General features: G+C 34.0%; 1 long non-coding RNA gene across 1 annotated transcript; it reads left to right on the top strand.

Annotated features, from left to right (window-relative positions):
- The first annotated feature begins 3,607 nt into the window (after nt 1–3,607).
- Nucleotides 3,608–5,309, top strand: LOC126184536 (uncharacterized). Its single transcript, XR_007536834.1, has 3 exons — nt 3,608–4,768; nt 4,922–5,032; nt 5,192–5,309. It is a non-coding gene; the product is annotated as an uncharacterized LOC126184536 (long non-coding RNA).
- The last annotated feature ends 425 nt before the right edge of the window (nt 5,310–5,734 follow it).

Here is a 5,734-nt window from a genome sequence, read left to right as displayed (position 1 = left end):
ACAAAAATATTAAATTCACAGTTGAACATGAAACTAATAAAAGCATTAACTTTCTTGACCTGAAAATTTGCAATAGTAACAATAAACATCAATTCAGTATTTACAGAAAACCTACCACCACAGATGTCAGTATTAGCAACTCATCTTGCCACCCCCGCCAACAAAAAATGGCATATTTCAGAACGATGCTACACCGAATTAAAAAAGTACCAATGAGTGACACAGACCAACAAAAAGAAATCAATATAATTAAAACAGTTGCTCATAGTAATGAATATAAACCCACAATAATAGAAAAGCTCCACAACAAAATGCAGAGAAAACCCACAGATCCACTTCACAGCAGTCACTTCAAGCCAAATCAGTGTGCCACTGAAGCCAAACCTAAATATGCTACTCTCCCATACATAGGCCCACTTTCATACCAAATAGCAAACTTAATTAAAAAGAAGAAAAATATCAGAATCAGCTTTTCCACAAATAATAAATTACAACAAAAAGTAATCCATGATGTAAACACCTCCAAGAGTCCCTACCGTAAATCAGGAATATACAAACTCAAATGTGATACATGCCCAAAATTCTACATTGGACAGACAGGCAGAAGTTTTGAAACTAGATACAAAGAACATATTGACGCTCTAAGACTTGGTAACTTAAACAAATCAGCATTTGCAGCCCATGTTGCTGAAGAAAACAATTCAGTGGGAAATATTGAGGACAACTTAAAGATTTTGCATCTAACTGAAAAAGGAGCCACTATGAATATATTAGAAGAATTAGAAATACACACACACAAAAACAGCACCCCAGACTATATCCTTAACGAACAAACAGAGTTGGCTAACACCCCTTTCCTGAAAAATTTCCAAAAATCACTTTCCAGCCTCTAAAGCAAATAATATTAATACACCTATCTGCAGATCAAGTAGAAAATTTATATGTTAGTATAATTCTCATGCTGCCAAATGTAATAAAATAATATACTATTTTACCTATACAGTTCTAAATATACATAAAAAACTTTATAATTAAATTAGCAATAACAGATATATATAAAAAAAATAAAAAAAATTCAATCTCTCTGTACTAATGTAAAAGACATTACAGTTTTGTAAAAGAATATATGATCCTTTCCAAACATAGGACATCATTGTCAAATGTTACGATATATCATAGCATCTGTGACACCCATATGTTTGTAAACTCTTTGTGTGTACCAAAACATGTGGTGCGTGTTTGGAATGATCTCAGCGACAAATCTAAAGTGCACAGTGAAAACTATTACGTGTGCAACAACGAGGATGCAGTGGAAATGCATTTACATCGATTGGATGAACGTTATGGAAACAATCACTCGAAACCTACGTTTCACGTAAGTCACATGCAACGTAAATCTACAACGCAACCATCCGTGTGTGGCGTGTTTGTAATTATGTTTTATTTATATTTTAGGACAATTAATCTATAAAAAACACACCAAATGTCAGAAAGAAAGCATGTAAACCGTCTGATGATGAATCGCAACGATTCGAAACCGGTAACGGTTTCCTTTGAATAAAGGAACTCAAAGTAAATTTGTGGCTGGTTGCTGTCCTAACACCAACAACATTTGTCTTCAAAAACAGCCACGGTCTCCAACATGTCAGCATATGACAAAATTGCATTAAGCTTACCTCGCCAGGTAATGAGAAATATACATGCTTTCAAGAAACATAAAATTAACCTAATGAAAACGTCTCTTAACATTAAATTCAACAAAGAGTGTATGTCACTTAAAATAGTCCCAAAATATGTCAAAGTCAAAATTAACTGCAAAACTAAAGCTGCCAGATTTGCTAAGCAGAAATGTGAAAATATATGGCTAAAAACAGAGATTAAAATGCAATACAAGAAAAAAGAACACTTAAACAATGTCATGTACAACTTGCATCTGCAGCTAGGACACAGCTTCTCACCTTTACAATTCTCTCACATCCTACAGCACATAGACGATAAAGTAGACAAAGAACAAAAGATTATCCTATCCAAACACAAAAAGAAAATTGAAGCCTTAAAGTCTATGAACAATCCAGAGTTTGATAATAACAAGCAGCTAAGCCAACACAAATTTTTTGATAGAGTCATTAATACAACTGACATCCAATTTAGCAGCAGTGAACTCACTTTATTAAATAAAGGTCTGAAACATAATATTAGAACAAATCTCAATAATCACAGTGTTAAAAACCTCATAGCCTGCACAAAACTTGCTTATGACACAGCAAAACTAGACACATGTGAGAAAAATGCAGTTGCATACAAGACAAATAAACTGATAATAAAACAACTTCAAACAAATAATACCCGCGAAAACACTGAACTTAAAGATTTGAAAAATATTAACAGCAAACTGTCTGAAAGTAAAGCACTCATAGTAAAAGCTGACAAAGGAAATTCTTTAATCATAATGCATGAAAGAGAATATGTAGAGAAAACCTTGCAATTTTTCCATAGCAACAATATTACTGAAATAAAGACAGATCCTACAGTAAAATTCCAAACTAAACTCCGAAAGCTACTACAAAACTGTAACTTTTTACTGAACAAATATGAAATACGTAACTGCATAACAATGAATCCCTCGGCACCAAAACTGCGTGCACAGCCAAAGGTTCATAAAGAAAATTGTCCCATTCGCCCGATTGTTAACTCAAGAAACAGCCCTGCATACTTCATAAGCCGTAAATTAAAAGACCTCATTACCAAATACTATACATTTGAAAATAACTACACCATACATAACACACATGAACTCATAAGCTTAATTAAAGACATCCACATCCCACCAACAGCTAAATTAGCATCACTAGACATAGTCAACCTGTACACGAACATCCCTGTAAAGGAGACTATTAACATTATAAGAAACAATCTGCTTAAATATAAGAAAATTAGTGTTGCAGAGATCTGTGTACTCATAGAAATACTTTCACCTAGTCTAGAGCATAATTACTTTAGCTTCAACAACAAACTGTACCAACAACATGATGGTTTGGCAATGGGAAGTAGCTTAGCTGGGATATTGGCTGACATCTACATCAACCATATAGAATAAAAATTCTTTTCTGCCAACCATCACATCTCAAACAAAATAATATACTACAGAAGATATGTTGATGATACAATACTGCTTTTTAATGGTACAAGCAATGAAATAGATACATTAGCAGCAGATCTTAGCAAAATGCACAAAAATATTAAATTCACAGTTGAACATGAAACTAATAAAAGCATTAACTTTCTTGACCTGAAAATTTGCAATAGTAACAATAAACATCAATTCAGTATTTACAGAAAACCTACCACCACAGATGTCAGTATTAGCGACTCATCTTGCCACCCCCGCCAACAAAAATGGCATATTTCAGAACGATTCTACACCGAATTAAAAAAGTACCAATGAGTGACACAGACCAACAAAAAGAAATCAATATAATTAAAACAGTTGCTCATAATAATGAATATAAACCCACAGTAATAGAAAAGCTCCACAACAAAATGCAGAGAAAACCCACAGATCCACTTCACAGCAGTCACTTCAAGCCAAATCAGTGTGCCACTGAAGCCAAACCTAACTATGCTACTCTCCCATACATAGGCCCACTTTCATACCAAATAGCAAACTTATATAAAAAGAAGAAAAATATCAGAATCAGCTTTTCCACAAATAATAAATTACAACAAAAAGTAATCCATGATGTAAACACCTCCAAGAGTCCCTACCGTAAATCAGGAATATACAAACTCAAATGTGATACATGCCCAAAATTCTACATTGGACAGACAGGCAGAAGTTTTGAAACTAGATACAAAGAACATATTGACGCTCTAAGACTTGGTAACTTAAACAAATCAGCATTTGCAGCCCATATTGCTGAAGAAAACCATTCAGTGGGAAATATTGAGGAGAACTTAAAGATTTTGCATCTAACTGAAAAAGGAGCCACTATGAATATATTGGAAGAATTAGAAATACACACACACAAAAACAGCACCCCAGACTATATCCTTAACGAACAAACAGAGTTGGCTAACACCCCTTTCCTGAAAAATTTCCAAAAATCACTTTCCAGCCTCCAAAGCAAATAATATTAATACACCTATCTGCAGATCAAGTAGAAAATTTATATGTTAGTATAATTCTCATGCTGCCAAATGTAATAAAATAATATACTATTTTACCTATACAGTTCTAAATATACATAAAAAACTTTATAATTAAATTAGCAATAACAGATATATATTAAAAAAATAAAAAAAAATTCAATCTCTCTGTACTAATGTAAAAGACATTACAGTTTTGTAAAAGAATATATGATCCTTTCCAAACATAGGACATCATTGTCAAATGTTACGATATATCATAGCATCTGTGACACCCATATTAGTGATGGGCTAAACTGCGATTTTCCGATATCAGTGATTTCTGTGAATGCTACTTTTCAGTATCTGTTATTCTTAACTGTGATTTGTCGCAGTTAAGAGTCGCAGTTAAGGAACATAGTTCGTGTATCCCTCCGCCACTGCTATTTCTGCGATTTCTGCTACTTCCGCGATTTCTGCTACTTCTGCGATTTCTGTGACTTCTGCTACTTCTGCGATTTCTGCGATTTCTGTGACTTCTGCTACTTCTGCGATTTCTGTGATTCCTGCTACTTACCACCGTATGAAAAAGTTACATCTGTCAACACAGAAAATTGCATCTCAACAAACCTGTCATTGGCAAGTATGTTTTACGTTTTTTCTTCCGTTGGCTTTAATTTTGTATTAAAGAAACAACTGTGAAAATATTAATAGTGTAATTAATATGTAAGTAGCGTACAGTACCGTAATAGTTCGTATTTAGAAAATGAATTCTAACATATTGTTATGTTCACAGGTACCTGAACTACATTTCAGTCACTCAGTAAAGTGATAACTCAAAATATCATTGTCAACAGATCTGAAGAAATTGCCACAGCGTCTTTAGACCGTTTTCGTCAGACGAGAGGTTAGTTTCTAAGCGTTTCAATGGACTTAATTACTTCAGTGAGATCGTTCTTGCAAATGTGATATTCATTATAGCAAATATTAGCAATCTACTCTGTCAACTATATTGCTAGTAATTAATGACAGCAAAAATTGTTTAATAATCCTTGTGTTTTTGCAGACACAGTTCTGACTCTGATTACTGGTTGCTGTACGTATCTAACCACATCAAGGCTGTTTTTGAGAGAGACTCTTGAAGATTCAAGACAGCTCTTACGATTTGCAGTTTAAAAGTGAAATAATTGTGAAATAAGTGTGTGAATGATTAAACTGTGTTTTATTGAAGTTGTTGTGCGATTTTAAAGGAATAATAAATGTCAAATACAGTGAGTGAATTATAAAAATCTCATTTTCCACATGTTTAAGCTGTCCTATACCAATAATTTTCCGCCACTTACTTATTGGTAAACACTTGTTGGAGAGTGACATGCCGCCCCCCCCCCTTTCTCCACAATCTTGGTGTGACACTGACCTGTAACATATCCCGAAGTCTACAATATGCATTTTGAGGCTGTTGATATGAAAGTGGGAAGTACAGATCTTCGAGTTAAATCGGGAATAGCTTAAGTGCATTACTTGAAAGTAACACAGGAAAAGCTTACTTATGTAGGTGGTAGTAGTGTCGGCAAAAAGTTCTTGTGTGTGAAGTTGCCAGTAGAACACC

This window comes from Schistocerca cancellata, chromosome 4 (assembly GCF_023864275.1).
Source record: "Schistocerca cancellata isolate TAMUIC-IGC-003103 chromosome 4, iqSchCanc2.1, whole genome shotgun sequence".
Taxonomy (NCBI): domain Eukaryota; kingdom Metazoa; phylum Arthropoda; class Insecta; order Orthoptera; family Acrididae; genus Schistocerca; species Schistocerca cancellata.
This window is presented reverse-complemented; position numbering and strand designations above follow the sequence as displayed.